The 22,730-nt window shown below is 42.2% G+C and overlaps 1 protein-coding gene across 2 annotated transcripts in view; it reads right to left on the bottom strand.

Annotated features, from left to right (window-relative positions):
- LOC115175082 (serine/threonine-protein kinase PAK 6) overlaps positions 1-21,986 on the bottom strand; it is a 41,850-nt gene extending 19,864 nt beyond the window's left edge. Inside the window, exons 1-2 of one of the 2 annotated variants that reach the window (XM_029734255.1) lie at positions 21,743-21,986; positions 7,419-7,564 (exon numbers count right to left, since the gene is read on the bottom strand). The gene's annotated coding sequence lies outside the window, so the exon portion shown is untranslated. Of the gene's footprint in view, positions 1-7,418; positions 7,565-12,033; positions 12,235-21,742 lie in introns of those variants that run through there. The other variant, XM_029734254.1, reaches the window with a different exon arrangement.
- Positions 21,987-22,730: the final 744 nt, after the last annotated feature.

The following is a 22,730-nucleotide window of genomic DNA, read 5'->3' as shown; positions in this document are numbered from 1 at the left end:
TCGAACCAAAAGCCTTTTTAACAGGCAGGCAGACAGACAGACAGATTCAAGTTTCAAGTCAATCTAAAACAAATGTGACCAATATCCTTTTCAGAATTCATTCAAGAATTCATAAAAAGGATCTTAGTTTCTAGAACTGCAAGAACCTTGTGTCCACTACAATGCCTGTCTGTCAAATCAAAAATCAAATCAAATGTATTTTTCACATGTGCCGAATAGGACAGGTGTAGACTTTACAGGGAAATGCTTACTTAGGAGCCCTTTCCAAACAATGCAGAGTTAAAAAGTAAGACAAATTTGCCCAATTTTTTTTAAGGAAATAGTAACACAATAAAATAACAATAATGAGGCTATATACAAGGAGTACCAGTACTGAGTCAATATGCAGGGGTACAAGGCAGTTGAGGTAATTGATATATGTACATGGGGGTAAAAGTGACTAGGTATTCAGGGTAGATAATAAACAGAGTAGCAGCAGCATGTGTGAGGAGTGTGAAAGGTGTCTGTGTGTGTGTGTGTGTGTGTGTGTGTGTGTGTGTGTGTGTGTGTGTGTGTAGCATCAATATGTGTGTGTGTTTTGTGTGTATGAGTATATGTGTGCCTGCCTGTCTGTCTGTGTCGGCCTGTCTGTCTGCCTGTCTGTCCGTTGGTCAGTGGGAGAGAGAAGACGAGAGAGATGAGTGGAGGGGGAGGAGGAGGGAGGGTAAGAAAGAAAGAAAGAAAGAGGATGGAGGGGGAGGAGGGAGGAGGGAGAAAGAGAGAGAAGGGGGTGAGGGATGGGGAGGGAGGGGAGAGAAAGTCAACAGACAGACAGAGGCAAGGAAATAAGGAGGGATAGAGAATGGAGGGGGAGGAGGGAGATAAAGAAGGGGAGAGTGAGGGAAGGGGAGAGAGACGACAGAGAGAGAGAGAGAGAGAGATGAGGTCGAGGAAGGGTAAGAAGGAGGGAGAGAGAATGAGGGGAGAGTTAGGGAGGGGAGAGAGGGGAGGGAGTAAAAGAAGGAGGAGGGAGAGAGAAGAGAATAAGGGGGGATAAAGAGGAGGTAGAGAGTGAGAGAGACATGAGATAAACGAGAAAAAGTCGCCCAAATGTTTTGGGGGCCAGCGCTACAGATGGCTATATCGGTCCATTGAAACACAGCTAGTAAAGGCTCAGTACAATACCTTTGTGATAAAAACATAAATACATAACATAACTTTTTTTATATGTATTCCAATTTTTCAGGGGGTGCTGCAGCAGCACACCTTTTTCTCCCTCGCTCTGTCGGGCTACACCTCCCCTTGTTAATTTTATTTTCGAGGCTATACAGTGTTTGTTTACATTTACTTTGTTTACAAATATTGGAGTAAAACAAGCTTAAATGTTGGGTTCTTCCATACTGTAGTCCAAAAATGTAGGTAGCAACTGCAGATTGCCCCTTTAATGATTAGGAGGGAAAATTTAAACTGACCTTAGATCAGTTTAGAGGGTCAACTTCCCTACTCTATCTCCTTCAGTTAGCACAATGATAATGGTCCCCTTTAAGCCATTACTACACTACATAGTCACCCACCACGGCATTACTACACATGCTATTGTTAGCTGTCTGTCACTTTCTGCACTAACAAGCACTGCTAGGACGGGCACCTGAGCGTGATTGTTCTGTTAAGGGTTTCAAGGCCGTTTTCCCCAGACCCAGATTAAGCTGGTTCCTGGACTAAAAAACACTTCCATAGGATATTCTCGATTGAGTGTGTTTTTTAGCCCAGGAGTTATGGTTTGAAACAATTTCAGCGTCAATGACACAATAGGCGACCTGTCCTAACCTAGAATACACAGATGGGAAGAGGCTGTGCTGTCTTATCCAGTGGAGATGGATTGATCTCCAGAGAGTATAGAGAGGATGTGAATTTGGTAGTTGTTTACTGCTTCTTCAAATGACAGACATGACTTTAAGCACTTCCAGGAAGCCTTTAAGGTTTTGACCACGTGTGTATGCACAAGGGTGAGCTTGCATGTGCATGCACGCAGGACTAGTCAATGGTATGTCCTGTAACCTGTACAAACCACAGGCCCTACTTTCTTGGCTATGTTTTTCTTAAACGCTTGTGTAAGAAACTACGATAAGCCTCTTTGAATCTTACATGTCCCACTTTACACCTAAAAACAAACTATCAACAGTTTCTCACTAAAGGTTGAAAAGGCTCTGAAACCACGATCAAACTAATTATTTCTACGTCATATTATCTGACAGGTAGTTCCGGTCCTGGCTGCTCCACTTCTCAATAAATAACAAAACACATCCCTGGATTACGAAATGTAACATAAATATCTTCCTTTTCAAAAGGACGGAAACAGTAAGTTGATATGGTAACAGTATGTGTTACATAACGAAACCTTTCTGAAGATATTTAGTGTACAGTAGACAGACATAAGATCCGCCCATCAGGGGTGTATTCATTTGAAACCAAACGGAAGCAAACAGCCGAAATGGAAATAAGAAACACTCGTTTTTCTGTTGCAAAAAGTTTTTGCTACTGTGAGCTCTTAATGAATACACTCCAGATCTACAGTGATCACCCATGTGACATGAATTATCACGATTATTAGCATACCTGACATTACCCAGATGCCGATTTGCTGTTATATCTGATTCATCACTGTGAATCCAAAACAATATTTCACTGTCACTTTTCCTTTCTATGTCCAGCTTGGCAATGCATAACTTCACCTCCACTGAACAAAGCAACCAAAACTGCTACCAGTGTTGTACTCTCTGTAAGTACCAGAATTTACCATTTGCCAATCCACATAGACAAATATCATGTAGATAACTGTAGAAACATGACAAAAAATATATACTTTAGGAAAAAAATGCATCCATGTGAGAGACGCAGACTTTATTGAAGACTCATGTCTTCAGTAGGTCCTATGATTGAGTGTAGTCTGGCCCAGGAGTGTGAAGGTGAATGGAAAGGCACTGGAGCGATGAACCGCCCTTGTTATCTCTGCCTGGCCAGTTCCCCTCTCTCCACAGGGATTCTCTGTCTCGGACTCTATTATGTGGGCTGAGTCACTGGCTTACTGGTGCTCTTCCATGCCATCCCAAGGGAGGGGTGTGTCACTTGAGTGGGTTGAGGCACTGACGTGATCTTCCTGTCCGGGTTGGCCTCCCCTCGGGTTTGTGCCGTGGGTGAGATCTTCTTGGGCTATACTCAGCCTTGTCTCAGGGTAGTAAGTTGGTGGTTTGCGGAGTTGGCCCATTTCGGGGGTATCGTTGGACAGGGCCAGTGTCTCCCGACTCCTCCTGTCTCAGCCTCCAGTATCTATGCTGCAATAGTTTGTGCCGGGGGGCTAGGGTCAGTCTGTTATATCTGGAGTAATTATCCTGTCTTATCTGGTGTCTTGTGTGAATTTAAGGATGCTCCCTCTAATTCTCTCTCCCAGAGGATCTGAACCCTGGGACCATGCCACAGGACTACCTGGCCTGATGACTCCTTGCTGTCCCAAGTCCACCCGGTCATGCTGCTGCTCCAGTTTCAGCTGTTCTGCCAGCGGTTTTAGAACCCTGACCTGTTCACCGGACATGCTCCTTGTCCTGGACCTGCTGTTTTTGACTCTCTCTCTCTACCGTGCCTGCTGTCTCTAACTCTGAATGCTCGGCTATGAAAAGCTAACTGACATTTACTCCTGAGGTGCTGACCTGCTGCACCCTCTACAACCACTGTGATTATTATTGTTATTATCTTTGAACGTTTGAACATCTTGGACATGTACTGTTATAATCTCCACCCAGCACAGCCAGAAGAGGACTGGCCACACCTTAGAGCCTGGTTCCTCTCTAGGTTTCTTCCTAGGTTCCTGCCTTTCTAGGGAGTTTTTCCTAGCCACCGTGCTTCTACATCTGCATTACTTGCTGTTTGGGGTTTTAGGCTGGGTTTCTGTATAGCACTTTGTGACATCGGCAGATGTAAAAAGGGCTTCATAAATACATTTGATTGATTGATTGATCATTGGGGCATTGATACTTCTCAAAATGATGGTGTGATAATGGCTCTGGAGGGGATGGCTGTCGTTTTACGGGCTCCTAACCAACTGCCCTATTTTGTTCGTTTTTTTGCATTGTTTGTATCTCATTTTGTACATAATGTTGCTGCAACTGTTTCTTGTGACCGAAAAGAGCTTCTGGACAACAGAATAGTGATTACCCACCTCGAAGGATATACTGCTTCGTTGAGACAAGGCCCAAATCCCTGTCATTTGCATGAAGAAAAGAAGGGAGGAGGGCAGGAGGGAGGAGGGCAGGATGCCTTGTAAGAATTTGCCAACGAGTAGGTTAAACCACAAAGGTTTACCACCACAAACCGATGCTGGCACTAAGACCGCACTCAACGAGAAAAGAAACTCTAGACCACCTTTACTCCACACACAGAGACACATACAAAGCTCTCCCTCGTCCTCCATTTGGCAACTCTGACCATAATTCTATCCTCCTGATTCCTGCTTACAAGCAAAAACTAAAGCAGGAAGTACTCGCTCAATACGGAAGTGGTGAGTTGACGCGGATGCTACGCTTCAGGACTGTTTTGCTAGCAAAGAATGGAATATGTTCCCGGGATTCATCCAATGGCATTGAGGAGTATAACACCTCAGTCACCGGCTTCATCAATGAGTGCATAGACACGGATTACAGGCAACATTCGCACCGAGCGAAAGGCTAGAGCGGCTGCTTTCAAGGAGCGGGACACTAATCCGGATGCTTATAAGAAATCCCACTATGCCCTCAGACAAACCATCAAACAGGCAAAGCGTCAATACAGGACTAAGATTGAATCCTCCTACACCGGCTCTGCTGCTCATCAGATGTGGCAGGGCTTGAAAACTATTACAGACTGCAAAAGGGAAACACAGCCGCGAGCTGCCCAGTGACGCGAGCCAACCAGACGAGCTAAATGCCTTTTATTCTTGTTTCGAGGCGAGCAACACTGAAGCATGCATGAGATCCCCAGCTGTTCCGTACGACTGTGTGATCACGCTCTCTGTAGCCGACGTGAGCAAGACCTTTAAACAGGTCAACATTCACAAAGAAGCCTCCTGTCGTAGTGCTAGCTGTGCCACTAGAGATCCTGGTTCTAGTCCAGGCTCTGTCGTAGCCGGCCGCGACCGGGAGGCCCATTGGGCGGCGCACAATTGGCCCAGCATTGTCCGGGTTACAGGAGGGTTTGGCCGGCAGGCATGATCTTCTCCCATCGCGCACTAGCGGCTCCTGTGGTGGGCCGGGCGCAATGCACGCTGACACAGTCGCCAGGTGTATGGTGTTTCCTCCGACACATTGGTGCAGCTGGCTTCCGGGTTAAGCGGGCATTGTGTCAAGAAGCAGTGTGGCTTGGTTGGGTTGTGCTTCAGAGGACGCACGGCTCTCAACCTTCGCTTCTCCCGAGTTCGTTTGGGAGTTGCAGTGATGGGACAAGACTGTAACAATTGGATATCATGAAATTGGGGAGAAAAAGGGGTAGACAATTTGAAAAAATTTATAATATTAAAAAAATATATAAAAATAATAAACATTCACAAGGTCGCAGTGCCAGATGGATTACATGCTTGGACCAACTGGCAAGTGTCTTTACTGACATGTTCAACCTGTCCCTGACCGAGTCTATAATACCTATATGACTCAAACAGGCCAGATCCTCTACAGCTGCACCATCGAGAGCCTCCTGACCAGTTGCATCACTGCCTGGTATGGCAACTGCTCGACATCTGACCGTGAGGCACTACAGAGGGTAGTGCGACGGCCTAGTACATCACTGGGGCCAAGCTTCCTGACATCGTGGACCTCTATACCAGGTGGTGTCAGAGGAAGGCCCAAAAAATTGTCAATGACTCCAGTCACCCAAGTCATAGACTGTTCTCTCTGCTACCGCACAGCAAGCATTACGGGAGCTCCTAGTCTAGGACCAAAAGGCTACTTAACAGCTTCTACTCCCAAGCCATAAGACTGCTGAACAATTCATCAAATGGCCACCCAAACTATTTTAAATTGACCCCCCACTTTTGTTTTTACACTGCTGCTACCCGCTGTTTATTATCTATGCATAGTCACTTTAAAAATTACCAAAACTAACCTGTACCCCTGCACATTGACTCGGTACCGGTACCCCCTGTATATTGTTATGTAATTTTCTTGTTACTTTTTGATTTTATGATTTTTTTTTACTTTAGTTTATTTAGTAAATATTTTCTTAGCTCTATTTCTTGAACTGCATTGTTGGTTAAGGGCTTGTAAGTAAGCATTTCACGGTAAGGTCTACACCTGTATTCGACGCATGTGATAAATACAATTTGATTTGATTTGACAAAAGGAAGGGATGTAGTTTGCTCCCTGCACCTGATAATTGCAGACAAGAAGGCATTTATAAATGCCAAAATGTGACACTTTGATCAACTGTTCAAGGCCCACATTGTCATCCCTCTGCCTAGGGCTATAATGGTCACCCCACCCCTCTTTTGTTGTTTAGTGGTACAGTCCATGACTTAGAAGTGCTGGTTGGTGTGTCTCCAAGTCCAGGTAGGGTTGGCAGATGCAACATAAAGTCTCACTAAAGTAGGTAAGTCAATATTTATCTAAGGTCGGAAAGTAAACTAAGGGAGCTGTCCCGAGAAGTGGGATATTGAAATGACACATTCACTCTAAGCTAAACGGTTGTACCAATCTCACTTACTGCACTGTACTGAATGTACAGTCAAGCGTACAGTTACAATAACTAAACATGGTTAAGAAAACATTTATTATTAGATTTTTTGTCATGGTTCAGTCATGCCACTGAACCAGGAGTTTATTCTAATAGTATGTCAGTACTCCTACCAACATGAATCTTTCTCTAAACTGGCCATACTGCACTAATGTCCTTTCACTCAGCCCTCTCTTAGTTGCTCCTCATTAAAGCACACTATTCACAAGATCAGAGGGGTCGTCATGGTAATATGTTATGACACTATACATAACTGCTTCTGCTACCCTCATGAGCAAAGTGTTCCGAATAAAAGTTCTGTGCGGGACATCAGAGAATGAAACTGATCAGGGTTGGCAACATTTCAAGTAAATTCAAGATATTAATTTAAAGGGGAGGTTCATTCATTTATCTCCAATGATGAAATGTTCAATTCTTGATTTGAGATGAATGGCTTAACTTTATTTGAAGGCTACCTACATAAGGACTTCATAGCACAAATACTTATTTTATCATGTACTCATTCTCCATGTCTCATATAAAATATATTGATTATAATGTACAGTTTCCATATCTGGTGTCAAACATCATATAATAAACAGATTAGCCACAGATCTGAGGACATGCTGTAGTTGAAGTATAAACATTGTCAAGAAACAAGAGTCCTCTGGAGGCTAGAGAAGAGAGGAAGCTGTGTTGAGCCTTACCTGTCTTTACCGTGGTCTTTACTGTGGTCTTGCGTCTTCTGCCTCTCTTAGTCCCTTTTTAATCCCGGACGAGCGAGGGCTTTATGTCCAACGTCTGTCTGTCCGTCTACCCTTAACCCACCACTGGGGTCTTAGTGATTCTCGACCTGGAAGGGAAAGAAATGTTAGATAAAATGAATGTTATTTTCTTTCCCTCTCCTCTCTTTATTTCCCTCCTACTGTTTGATCTGCGGGTGTGGTGGAGGATACAGAGAGACAAGAAATTAGATCTAGAATAGTGTCGCTCATCTGCCGCTACGGAGGATCTCTTCCACTCCTCTAACTGGCTTGATCCAGAGTGTAGATAGTGGAGGCTAATGGATAATAATGTGTCGTGGGATCCCTGTTCAAGTCGATTTATTACACTTTATTTATCCCCAAGGGCCAATTATTTCTGATAATTAACAGGCATGGCATGCAGACAACACATGACAACAGGATAAATACATCTCCTACAACATATGCCATACTGTACGTTGCATGAACAATATGTTGATTATTTCATTGTTATTAGAAAGATGTGCAATTATGAGTATTCAGGACATGTATTTCAAAGTGCATACAGCAAAAACACATCTGTTTATCCAAGCGGCCATGGTATGAGTCCCAAATGCAGTGGTGTAAAGTTATTAAGTAGTACTTTAAAGTATTTTTACTTAAGTAGTTTTTTGTGGGCTACCTATACTTTACCTATTTATATTTTTGACAACTTTTACTTCACTACATTCCTAAAGAAAATAATGTACCTTTTACTCCATACATTTTTCCTGGCACCCAAAAGTGCTTAAATTTAGAATGCTTAGCAGGACAGGGAAATGGTCCACTTCACACATTTATCAAGAGAACATCCCTGGTCATCCCTACTGCTTCTGATCTGGCGGACTCGCTAAACACAAATGCTTTGTTTGTAAATTATGTCTGAGTGTTGGAGTGTGCCCCTGGCTATCCGTATATTTAAAACTAAAATTGTGCCGCCTGGTTTGCTTAATATAAGCAATTTTAAATGATTTATACATTTGACATGTAAGTATATTTTGCAATTACATTTACTTTTGATACTTAAGTACATTTTAAACCAAAACGTTTTAGACTTTTACTCAAGTAATATTTTACTGGGTGACTATTCACTTTTCTATTAATGCATCTTATAATTATACTCAAGTATGACAATTTAGTACTTTTTCCACCACTGCCCAAATTACACCATATTTCCTACAAAGTGCACTACTTTTAATCAGAGCCCTATGGGCCCGAATCAAAAGTAGTGCAATACATAGGGAATACAATTCTATTTGGTATGCGCTCATGGTGAGTCATTGTCACACTGTAGAAGATAAGACTTATTGGGCCAATATCTCATCATGTAGACAAATACAGATAGTACAGGAAGTACACTTCAGCGGATGAAACCAAACACTAAAATAAATGAATTGACCATAAACCTACAGGGTAGATGATCCTGGAGACAGACTGGAACCTGCAGGATGCAGTGCACACACACCAAAGAGAGGAAAGCAGAAGAAAGAGAGAGAAAGAGAGAGAGCAAAAGAGAGAGCAAAAGAGAGAAAGAGAGAAAGAGAGAGAGAGAGCGAAAGAGAGAGAGAGCGAGAGAGAGAGAGAGAGAGAGAGAGAGAGAGAGAAAAAGAGAGAGAAAGAGAGAGAGAGAAGAAAGAGAGAGAGAGAGAGAGAGAGAGAGAGAGAGAGAGAAAAGAGAGAGAAAGAGAGAGAGAGAAAGAGAGAGAGAGCGAAAGAGAGAGAGAGAGAGAGAGAGAGAGAGAGAGAGAGAGAGAGAGAAGAGAGAGAGAGAGAGAGAGAGAGAGAGAGGAGGTAAGGGGAATGTGCCAGCTATTTCATGATTCCAGTTATGATGCACGGTTCAGAGTTGTTGTTGTCATGACAACTCCTTCAAAAGAGTAAAACAGCAAATAATTCCAGTTTCAGATAATGAATAGGCAAAAGATTTCACAGCTTAGAATCTGTCTCTACAGCGGAGCACTGGATTGGTATGAGAGCTAGGTCCTGTGACATGACAACATACAGTGAGCAAGGTGCTCCTGGGATGGTTGTAGACGTTTTGAATAATGTCTCCACTCACTGGTGGGGGGGGATGATGGCATTTCACCAGGAGAGGTCATCCACAGTTATTTTGGTTGGAGGATACCAGGGTAGTATTCATTAGGGCACACACCTTAGATAAATGTCTTGCAACGGAAAATGAAAAAAAAGACTGTTTCTTACTGGACAAGTTCAGGTAGTCCCTCCCTGTTTCGTGGGTTTTCCTCTGTTTGGTGCTTAAAGAACATGACCCAGGCGTTCCACAGACCAAACAGGTTCAAGGGGATCTGGGAAATCTCTTGGTCTTTGTGTTCGTGTCACAGTCAGTAATCTAAGTCAGGGTTTCCCAAACTCGGTCCTGAGTTGATTATTTGAATAAGCTGCGTAATGCTAAGGCAAAAACCAAAACATGCACCTAGGGGGTGCAAACTAAGATGGAGTCTGAGACCGAGTTTTAGTCTACTTCTAACTATTCATGTAGGAAATGACTTCATAGTGACTCGCATACCTTGTAGTATAGTCTATAATTTATAGTTTAAATTATATTTAAATTATAGTCTATAATTTTAATAGTAGGTTTATTTGAACAGTGAGAGACAGAATAACAACAACAAAATCCAGAGAAACGCATGTCAAAAATGTTATAAATTGATTTGCATTTTAATCTCGGCCTACCAACTCATGGTTTTGGTGTTAACACAAGCCTTACGGCAAGTTTGAGATCGGTTCCTCTGTCATGTTCTTGTCACAACTGACAGAGTCATGTTAACCATACAGAAAACCTAAGTAGCTTTTAATTTCAACTTTTATTTTAAATTGTTCTCTCTTTTATCTTTTCCCCTCTCTCTTTTTTTGCTGTACAGTGTCCTGGGTGTTTTGAAAAGTGCTTAAAAAAAAATATTATATTATTATCATTGAAACCCATCATTCATATTGTACGGACAAACACCCTAAGATGTGGTATAGTAACAATAGAAAAACGTATGTTTGATGCTAACTTCAAGGATTTAGGATCTATGCCTTTGACACCACCACTATGTGAGATGTATGAGGTTTTCCTTTATACTATGCTGTAGGACTAGGACTAAATACCTGAGGAGTCCATGCTCCTTACAGGCTGCATGACCAGACATCTCTGAGATGCCTCACTATTCAAAACAACGCATATCCAACTCAACTGAGCTGCCAACAGCTCAACTGCCAACACCCAGTGTTCAACTAACAAGTTGACTGTTGAAATGTGTAGCAGCCTAGGCTTGTCATGAAGAATGCAGATATTTGAAAAATAATGTAGTTAAATTGGGACTGGTGAACTACAATGTGCTTTCGGAGTTTGGCACTGATCAGGAGTCAGCTGTAGATATTGTATTAAGTCACATCCTGTCCAATGGTGGTAGTGGTGGTACCACACAGATATCAACCTGACTAAATATCATGCATCTCAAATGGGTTAACTGGTGTGTTGATTACAGCATTGGTGAAAAGCCAAAAGAATAGTGCCAATTTAAACAGGGGTATATTCACTAGGAACCGAACGGAACCGAACAGAAGCAAAATGTTGAAACGAGGGACTAAGATGAACTTGTCCCATATGAAATGCTTGTTTTTGTTACAAGAAGTTTTCAGTCGCAAAACATTTTGCTATGGTTTGGACTAATGAATACACCCCAGGTAGGTAACAGATAAGTAATAATACCCAAGCACCGTATCAGTGCCCCAGTAACCACCTGTTTCTTGCTTTTGTGAATCCTGCAGTGAAAATAGAGGCTAAACCCTCTATTGAAATGTATCCCTTTCCCATTGTATACTGTCCTCTACCCAAGATATGCACTGTCCTCTACCCAAGACATGCACTGTCCTCTAAGACAATAATTATATTCAATATCAATTGAAGTGTTGGTTCTGTTTGTTTGATCTTCATTTCTGAAGCCAAACATCCCACGTTTTGTTCCATCTGATCTATGTTCAATTCAGCGTTGGGGTCAATACAAAAAGTAAACCAAATGTACTTTTTTTGAATGGACCCCAACCTTGATTTGAACATGAATCAGATTAAACATAACTTGGGATGTTTTACTTCCTGAATTGACTGCAATTTACCCTGATTCAAATGTCAACTCAAGCACCAGATAGAGTTGCAGTACTCCAATCTCTGTACAATGACTGGCAGAACTACATAATGAGCTACTGTATGCCTTCAAACAGTGTTCATTGTAGCAGCTTGATGCCTTGTCTGTATCGTAGCGGATCAGAAGCAACCCTTTTGAAAACACACCAAAGAGAGACTGAGAGAAGAAGAAGACCAGAAGTCATTCCCACTACCAGCTCAGGGACAGTCCCTTCAGGCAGTACCACGTTGGATTCTATTCTGGCCTGGAACTGTTGTTGGAAAACTGCATGGTTCAATGCTCTGCTCTCAAATTCTGTCAAATGAACAGAGGTACTTGCTAGAGCGGGTTCTAAAAGAGACGAGAGAGGTGGTGAGAAGAAGCAGTAATTTCAGTTCCATTTGTTCACTCACCCGGTGGGAAGGGGTTTAGCTTCTTTGCGGGGAAGGTGAGGGGAGAGGGGGAGAGGGATTGGACCGGATCGGTGGATAAAGCTGGTTCCTCTGTGGCATGACGATGACCTATCTGTTCCTCCTTAGTTTACTCTATTCTAACGCTTGCCGTTTTGCCACATGGTCTGTAATGACTCCTCTCTCTCCTCCCCCTCTTCACCGAGCCAGTAGAGCTTAGCTTTTTTTCTTTGTCCAACTCACTCCCTTCTACCTCACCCTGCCTCCTCCCTTCCCCCGCCAAACCCCTGTCTCACCTCTTTCCTACAGGTAAGAGAGAGGATGAGAAGGGGAATCTGAGACAGAAAACAGCTCTTACATCATTACCATCACCGTCTAATGAATGTGGCTCCTCTGTGAGGGAGGTTGAAGTGGGAATGTGGTCTTTCTCTCTGTCACAAATCAAATTGTATTTGTCACACACACCGAATACAACTGGTGTAGACTTTACAGTGAAGTGCTTCTTTAGAAACCTTTTCCAGTGATGTAGAATTTTTTTAAAAAGTAAAAAAAGAACAAATAAAAAAAAGTTACTAACACAAGAGGAATCAAATTAAATACATAAGAATGTTGCTATAATACAGGGAGTAACAGTACCCGATCAATGTGTAGAGGTACGAGGTATTTGAGGTAGATACACTACATGACCAAATGTATGTGGACAGCTGCTTATCGAACATCTCATTCCAAAATGATGGGCATTAATATGGAGTTGGTCCCCACTTTGCTGCAATAACAGCCTCCACTCTTCTGGGAAGGCTTTCCACTAGATGTTAGAAAATTGCTGCAGGGACTTGCTTCCATTTAGCAACAAGAGCATTAGTGAGGTCGGGCACCGATGTTGGGCGATAAGGTCTGGCTCGCAGTCGGCGTTCCAATTCATTCCAAAGGTGTCTGATGGGGTTGAGGTCAGGGCTGTGTGCAGAGCAGTCAAGTTCTTCGACACCTATCTCGACAAATCCTGTCTGTATGGACCTCGCTTTGTGCACGGGTGCATTGTCATGCTGAAACTGTTGCCACAAAGTTGTAACCACAGAATAGTCTAGAATGTCATTGTATGCTGTAGTGTTAAGATTTACCTTCACTAAGGGGCCTAGCCAGAACCGTGAAAAACAGCCCCACACCATTATTCCTCCTCCACCAAACTCTACAGTTGGCACTATCCTGGCATCCGCCAAACCCAGATTCTTTCGTCGGACTGCCAGATGGTGAAGCGTCACTCATCACTCCAGAGAATGCGTTTCCACTGCTCCAGAGTCCAATGACGGCGAGCTTGACGCCACTCCATCCGACACTTACAGTGAGGGAAAAAAGTATTTGATCCCCTGCTGATTTTGTACGTTTGCCCAGTGACAAAGAAATGATCAGTCTATAATTTTAAAGATAGGTTCATTTGAACAGTGAGAGACAGAATAACAACAAAAAAATCCAGAAAAACGCATGTCAAAAATGTTATAAATTGATTTGCATTTTAATGAGGGAAATAAGTATTTGACCCCTCTCCATAACATGACTTAGTACTTGGTGGCAAAACCCTTGTTGGCAATCACAGAGGTCAGATGTTTCTTGTAGTTGGCCACCAGTTGGCCACCAGGTTTGCAAACATCTCAGGAGGGATTTTGTCCCACTCCTCTTTGCAGATCTTCTCCAAGTCATTAAGGTTTCAAGGCTGACGTTTGGCAATTCAAACCTTCAGCTCCCTCCACAGATTTTCTATGGGATTAAGGTCTGGAGATTGGCTAGGCCACTCCAGGACCTTAATGTGCTTCTTCTTGAGCCACTCCTTTGTTGCCTTGGCCGTGTGTTTTGGGTCATTGTCATGCTGGACTACCCATCCCTGGCTGAGGGAAGGAGGTTCTCACACCAAGATTTGATGGTACATGGCCCCGTCTATCGTCCCTTTGATGCAGTGAAGTTGTCCTGTCCCCTTAGCAGAAAAACAAACCCCAAAGCATAACGTTTCCACCTCCATGTTTGACGGTGGGGATGGTGTTCTTGGGGTCATAGGCAGCATTCCTCCTCCTCCAAACACAGTGAGTTGAGTTGATGCCAAATAGCTCCATTTTGGTCTCATCTGACCACAACACTTTCACCCAGTTGTGCTCTGAATCATTCAGATGTTCATTGGCAAACTTCAGACGGGCATATATATGTATTCTTGAGCAGGGGGACCTTGCGGGCGCTGCAGGATTTCAGTCCTTCACGGCGTAGTGTGTTACCAATTGTTTTCTTGGTGACTATGGTCCCAGCTGCCTTGAGATCATTGACAAGATCCTCCCGTGTACTTCTGGGCTGATTTCTCACCGTTCTCATGATCATTGCAACTCCACGAGGTGAGATCTTGCATGGAGCCCCAGGCCGAGGGAGATTGACAGTTCTTTTGTTTCTTCCATTTGCGAATAATCGCACCAACTGTTGTCACCTTCTCACCAAGCTGCTTGGCGATGGTCTTGTAGCCCATTCCAGCCTTGTGTAGGTCTACAATCTTGTCCCTGACATCATTGGAGAGCTCTTTGGTCTTGGCCATGGTGGAGAGTTTGGAATCTGATTGATTGATTGATTGCTTCTGTGGACAGGTGTCTTTTATACAGGTAACAAACTGAGATTAGGAGCACTCCCTTTAAGAGTGTGCTCCTAATCTCAGCTCGTTACCTGTATAAAAGACACCTGGGAGCCAGAAATCTTTCTGAATGAGAGGGGGTGAAATACTTATTTCCCTCATTAAAATGCAAATCAATTTATAAAAGTTTTGACATGCGTTTTTCTGGATTTTTGTTGTTGTTATTCTGTCTCTCACTGTTCAAATAAACCTATCATTAAAATTATAGACTGATAATTTCTTTGTCAGTGGGCAAACGTACAAAATCAGCATGGGATCAAATACTTTTTTCCCTCATTGTAATATTGCGCATGTTGATTTTAGGCTTGTGTGCGGCTGCTCGGCCATGGAAACCCATTTCATGAAGCTCCCGACTAACAGTTCTTGTGCTGATATTGCTTCCAGAGGCAGTTTGGAACTCAGTAGTGAGTGTTGCAACCGAGGACAGAATATTTCTACGCGCTTCAGCACTCTGCGGTCCGTTCTGTGAGCTTGTGTGGCCTACCACTTTGCGGCTGAGCCGTTGTTACTCCTAGACGTTTCCACTTCACAATAACAGCACTTACAGTTGACTGGGGGCAGCTCTAGCAGGGCAGGAATTTGACCAACTGACATGTTGGAAAAGTGGCATCCTATGACGGTGCCACGTTGAAAGTCACTGAGCTCTTCAGTAAGGCCATTCTACTGTCAATGTTTGTCTATGGAGACTGCATGGATGTGTGCTCAATTTAATACACCTGTCAGCAACGGGTGCGGCTGAAATAGCCAAATCCACATACACTATATATACAAAAGAATGTACATAAAGGCAGGGTAAAATGACCAGGCATCACGATAGATAACAATAAGAGAAAATAAAGAACAGAGTAGCAGCAGCAAATGATGAGTGTAAAAGTGTGTGTATGTATGTATGCATGTGTGTGTTGTGTGTGTGTTGTGTGGGTGTGTGCGTACGTAGTGTTGGAATGTGTGAGGGATTTGTGTGGGAGTGCAAGTGTAGTGTGTGTGAATGATTGTGTATATATAGTCTAGTGAGTGTGTATATGGTGTGTGTATATAGTCTAGTGTGTGAATGATTTTGTATATATAGTCTAGTGCGTGTGTATATGGTGTGTACGTGCAGTTGAAGTTGGAAGTTTACATACACTTAGGTTGGAGTCATTAAAACTCGTTTTTCAGCCACTCCACAAATTTCTTCTTAACAAACTATAGTTTTGGCAAGTCGGTTAGGACATCTATTTTGTGCATGACCTAAGTAATTTTTCCAAAAATTGTTTACAGACAGATTGTTTCACTTATAATTCACTGTATCACAATTCCAGTGGGTCAGAATTTTACATACACTAAGTTGACTGTGCCTTTAACCAGCTTGGAAAATTCCAGAACATTATGTCATGGCTTTAGAAGCTTCTGATAGGCTAATTGACATCATTTGAGTCAATTCGAGGTGTACCTGTGGATGTATTTCAAGGCTTACCTTAAAACTCAGTGCCTCTTTGCTTGACATCATGGGAAAATCAAAAGAAATCAGCCAAGACCTCAGAAAAAGAATTGTGGACCTCCACATGTCTGGTTCATCCTTGGGAGCAATTTCCAAATGCCTGAAGGTACCACGTTCATCTATACAAACAATAGTACGCAAGTATTAGCACCATGGGACCACGCAGCCGTCATACCGCTCAGGAAGGAGACGCGTTCTGTCTCCTAGAGATGAATGTACTTTGATGCGAAAAGTGCAAATCAATCCCAGAACAACAGCAAAGTACCTTGTGAAGATGCTGGAGGATACAGGTACAAAAGTATCTGTATCCACAGTAAAACGAGTCCTATATCGACATAACCTGAAAGGTCGCTCAGCAAGGAAGAAGCCACTGCTCCAAAACCGCCATAAAAAAGCCAGACTACGGTTTGCAACTGCACATGGGGACAAAGATCATACTTTTTGGAGAAATGTTTTCTGGTCTGATGAAACAAAAATAGAAAATTTTGGCCATAATGACCATTGTTGTGTTTGGAGGAAAAAGGGGGAGACTTGCAAGCCAAAGAACACCATCCCAACCATGAAGCATGGGGGTGGGCAGCATCATGTTGTGGGGGTGCTTTGCTGCAGGAGGGACTGGTGCCCTTCACAAAATAGATGGCATCATGAGGGAGGAAAATTATGTGGATATATTGAAGCAACATCTCAAGACATGTCAGGAATTTAAAGCTTGGTAGAAAATGGGTGTTCCAAATGGACAATGACCCCAAGCATACTTCCAAAGTGGTGAGTCAAAATAGCTTAAGGACAACAAAGTCAAGGTATTTGAGTGGCCATCACAAGCACTGACCTCAATCTACATAACATTTGTGGGCAGAACTTAAAAAGTGTGTGCGAGCAAGGAGGCCTACAAACCTAAATCAGTTACACCAGCTCTGTCAGGCGGAATGGGCCAAAATGCACCCAACTTACTGTGGGAAGCTTGTGGAAGGCTACCCAAAACGTTTGACCCAAGTTAAACAATTTAAAGGCAATGCTACCAAATACTAATTCAGTGGATGTAAGCTTCTGACCCACTGGGAATGTGATGAAAGAAACAAAAGCTGAAATAAGTCACTCTACTATTGTTCTGACATTTCACATTCTTAAAATAAGGTGGTGATCCTAACTGACCTATAACAGGGAATGTCAGAAATTGTGAAAAACTGAGTTTAAAATTATTTGGCTAATGTGTATGTAAACTTCCGACTTCAACTGTATATACACACCATATTCACACTCAGTAGACTATATATACACACCATATACTGTACACACACACCAGACTATACATACACACCACATACACGCTCACTAGACTATATATACACACCATATACACACTCACTAGACTATATATACACACCATATACACACTCACTAGACTATATATACACACTCACTAGACTATATATACACACCATATACACACCCACTAGACTATATATACACACCATATACACACCCACTAGACTATATATACACACCATATACACACTCACTAGACTATATATACACACCATATACACACCCACTAGACTATATATACACACCCACTAGACTATATATACACACCATATACACACTCACTAGACTATATATACACACTCACTAGACTATATAAACACACCATATACACACTCACTAGACTATATACACACTAGACTATATATACACACAGACCAGACTATATACACACCATATAACACACATACCAGACTATATACACACCCACTAGACTATATATACACACCATATACACACTCACTAGACTATATATACACACTCACTAGACTATATAAACACACCATATACACACTCACTAGACTATATATACACACTCACTAGACTATATATACACACTCACTAGACTATATATACACACCATATACACACACTCACTACAGTTGAAGTCGTAAGTTTACATAGACCTTAGCCAAGTACATTTAAGCTCAGGTCCCATGGTGTTTATACTTCCGTACTATTGTTTGTACAGATGAACGTGGTACCTTCAGGTGTTTGGAAATTGCTCCCAAGGATGAACCAGACTTGTGGTCTACAATTTTTTTCTGATTTCGTTAGATTTTTCCATTATGTCCAGCAAAGAGGCACTGAGTTTGAAGGTCGGCCTTGAAATACATCCACAGGTACACCTCGAATTGACTCAAATGAGGTCAATTAGCCTATCAGAAGCTTCTAAAGCTATGACATAATTTTCTGGAATTTTCCAAGCTGTTTAAAGGCACAGTCAACTTAGTGTATGTAAACTTCTGACCCACTGGAATTGTGATACAGTGAATTATAAGTGAAATAATCTCTCTGTAAACAATTGTTGGAAAAATTACTTGTGTCATGCACAAAGTAGATGTCCTAACCGACTTGTTTGTTAACAAGACATTTGTGGAGTGGTTGAAAAACAAGTTTTAATGACTCCAACCTAAGTGTATGTAAACTTCCGACTTCAACTGTATATAGTCTAGTGAGTGTGTATATGGTGTGTATATATAGTCCAGTGGGTGTGTACAGTATATGGTGTGTGTATATAGAGTCTAGTGAGCGTGTATATGGTGTGTATATATAGTCTAGTGAGTGTGTACAGTATATGGTGTGTATATATAGTCCAGTGGGTGTGTACAGTATATGGTGTGTGTATATAGAGTCTAGTGAGCGTGTATATGGTGTGTATATATAGTCTAGTGAGTGTGTACAGTATATGGTGTATATATATAGTCTAGTGGGTGTGTACAGTATATGGTGTGTGTATATATAGTCTAGTGGGTGTGTATATGGTGTGTATATATAGTCTAGTGAGTGTGTATATGGTGTGTATATATAGTCTAGTGGGTGTGTACATGGTGTGTATATATAGTCTAGTGGGTGTGTATATGGTGTGTCTATATAGTCTAGTGCGTGTGTATATATAGTCTAGTGAGTGTGTATATGGTGTGTATATATAGTCTAGTGAGTGTGTATATATAGTCTAGTGAGTGTGTATATGGTGTGTATATATAGTCTAGTGAGTGTATATATATAGTCTAGTGAGTGTGTATATGGTGTGTATATATAGTCTAGTGAGTGTGTATATGGTGTGTATATATAGTCTAGTGGGTGTATGTAGGATCAGTGCAGATAGTTTCTGGTACCATTAATTGACTATTTAGCAGTCTGGCTATTTAGCAATCTGGCTATTTAGCAGTCTTATGGCTTGGGGTGGAAGCTGTCTCTGAGCCTGTTGGTCCACTCTGGTACCATTTGCCAGATGGTAGCAGAGTGAACAGTCTATGGCTTGGGTGGCACATTACACACACAAAGAGTTTGAAAGGGCTGCTCTCCTACACAGTGCAGGCTCAGGCTTGTCTTTGAGAGCCGGGTGCGTTCCTGCCTTCAGGCCCTGAAGCACATAGCTGCTTTAAGCCTCTCTCTACGGCTGGTGACTCATCAACACGCCACGGCTGAATTAGTGTTCGTGTGGAGTCACCCAGCTTGGGACAACTCCCCTTGGTAACGGTGGACGGCCACGGTTACAGATCCACGCCAGAGAGGTTAGAAAGGGAGCTTTTACGGTCCTTAATACGGTTATTACTACCTAACTATTCCTGAACAATAAATATTGACCAATGTGTTTTTGTATGAATGAGGAAGAAAGAGCTGTAGGATTTTCAAACTAAATTTGCCTTTACTGAGAAGCATAGAATGAGAATTGTGAACAGGACGGAGTGAGTGAGGCTACGTGTAACAGTTTATGGTCTCAAACACCTGAACCTCTAGAAAAAAAGACAGGGATGTCAGTTACTTTTAACAACCCCTTTCCCCATTCGTTCCCATCCCCCCACTCTGACAGCTGATTGGCTATTCACTAGCCGATCCCCTAACTTCACACATGGCTCCCCAGTGAAGGTTCCCCTAGGTACTGATCTAGGATCAGCTTCCCCTACTCCAATCCTAACCTTAAACCATTAGTGGGTAAAATACAAAACAGACCCAAGATCACCATCAAGGGACAACTTCCCCCTATTCCCCTCACATGCTACAGAGAGGTCAAGGCAGTGCTGCTTCTGAAGACGCGTCATTGCATTTGAGTCATTGCATTTCCAAACCACCTGAGCAACCGTGACAGAATTTACATAACCGGTCACAAGACTGGGACTGCATCCCATATGGCACCCTATTAAGTACGTAGTGCACTACCTTTGACCAAAGTGTCGGCCCAGCACCACAGTGAAAAGTAGTGCAATATATAGGTTGCCCTTTGGAATGTACACTGGGGTTTCCCTTTTGCTAGTAACAACCACTTTAGTGGTTGAATCACAGATAAGCCAGGTCCTTGGGATGACAATCCTTCCCTCTTGTAAGCTACCACAGGGCAAGTCCAGACAGTGTAGTCACATGATTACTGTTAAGTTACAGTGTAACCAGGTAGTGATACTTTAAAAGGTCAAAGTGTCGGCCCGGCACCTTCAGTGGCCCAGAAACAGCAACATCTTCCTGGTTCACTGCCATATATAATGAGAAGTGTGAATTAACTCAGTACTTAATATATGCAAAGAAAATCAAAACGCATGTGTCAACAGGCACAGAGCCAAACCAAAGTCCAAACAATTTCTGATGTAAAAAGAAAATGAGTATTTCTTATTGGACAAGTTGGAGATTGAGTACCTCGCACTCTACTTCAGCCGGTCTTCTTCTGTTTGGTGCCTAATGAACATGACAGACGTCTCAACAACACCTGGTTGTCATTAGCGGCTGTGACACATTGAAGTCATGCAGGTATAGGAGAGGGAGTTGTGACTCACAAAGACAACTTTCTGCACAGTAGTGATAGGAAGAATGCCTGTCTTCAAGGGTTGCAGTGTTTACTGGTTTCATTTCTAACCTTTTAGGATGGAAAAACCTCTAAACCAGGAACAACAGGATAGAACATAAAATGGAAACTGTTTAACACTCCTTTTTTCTCCTTTTAACTCATATTTTTACCTTTAGGTTCTATATCATTCTGGAAAAATGAGAGCAAACTTGCACTGCAGGAAAGCTTAGTAAATTCTGCTGACAAACGATATGTCTATCTTGAAAGGACAGACAAAAAAGCCAACTGAGACCAATGCACAGTCAGTGGGCCTTAAAAACTAACATCAAGCTCCTCCGTTATAGGCCTACTGGCACAAATTCTGTATGTAAAACAGCAAGAGAAGGATGAGTCCAGGCAAGTGCAGAGTCGTTGGCTGATTAAGAGAGAGAGAAGTGGTTGGCTGACTCAGAGGAAGAAGCCGAGCCAGACATGGTATCGGTGAACAAACTGACTACCCACAAAGCATGAGCAATAGCTGGTCCGACAGCTGCATGAAACAATTTCTAATTAAATTAGGCTAAGCAGAGCTGCTCTGTATTTAAAAGCCATGAAATACAAATACTGTACATTGCAATGATTAATATTACAAATTAAGGCTATTAAGTAATATGCTAGCAAGACCAACTTCCTTTTTCGGCAGTCTATATGCACTTTATCCAAATTCTCATCATTTTATCTTTATACCAATGGCACATTGTTTTTTACTTACCACAGTTGAACTACTGTGCTTCGGACACCAATACCCCATCTCTGAACTGAATTGCTTTTCATTCTACCAACTTCGTTTGCCCTTGGACTGGACAAGTGTGTGACTTTTCTCAGTGGAGGCACTAGGTAGGGTAGAGGGAGGGAATGGACCGTCTGTACTGTCAAGACACCAATCCATGAGCGACCAAGCGGGTTCCTCCTCTCTCTCTAGCAATATTCTGATTATGGAGGATTTTACTTGCAAACTAGCCGCCACTCCTCTCCTATCAAATATTAACTTCACCGTGGGATAAGCTTGTACGCCTCACCACCTGTCCAGGCAGGCAGGCAGACAGACGTCCTTGGGAGAGAGAGCGATTTCCTTGAGCCTCTGGCCTAAAGGCAGAATGTTCTAGTGTTATTGTTTAGAGTTAAAGAGCTAGTTCCATCTTTTGGTCATTAGTCCACTTGCGATACAGTGGTATTCAAACTTTTTCAGCAGGTATCCCATTTTTCTGCCAGAATTTCTGGGGACCCCATTTTTTCAGCCAGAATTTCTTGCGACCCCACCACACCCCAAATCTAAGGCAACAGACGTAATAAAAAAATTGATCAACATTTTTTTTTTTAAATAAACAAAATCAGTCAATTTCCATTTTTACATCAACAAATAAGCTTAAACTCATTGAATTTTGTTTTCTCTTATCAAAAATGAAAAGAAACCAATTAATACATTTACATCTTTCAAATGATCTCAAAAATGTTTGTATATTGTCATCCCCCCACAAAAATATATAAATATATATAAATATATATATATAAAATATATATATATATATATTGGCGGCCCCACTGCAGTTTCCCCATGATCCCCGAATTTGAATACCAGTGACTTAATACAATCTCAAAAAACAGCCTGGTCTCAGACTAGACTTAACATAAACATAAATTACTATATGTTACATTTGGTAGGGTTACATAAGACAGAAACTAAACATAGGGTGGTTGGT

Source organism: Salmo trutta, chromosome 35 (assembly GCF_901001165.1).
Source record: "Salmo trutta chromosome 35, fSalTru1.1, whole genome shotgun sequence".
NCBI lineage: Eukaryota > Metazoa > Chordata > Actinopteri > Salmoniformes > Salmonidae > Salmo > Salmo trutta.
This window is presented reverse-complemented; position numbering and strand designations above follow the sequence as displayed.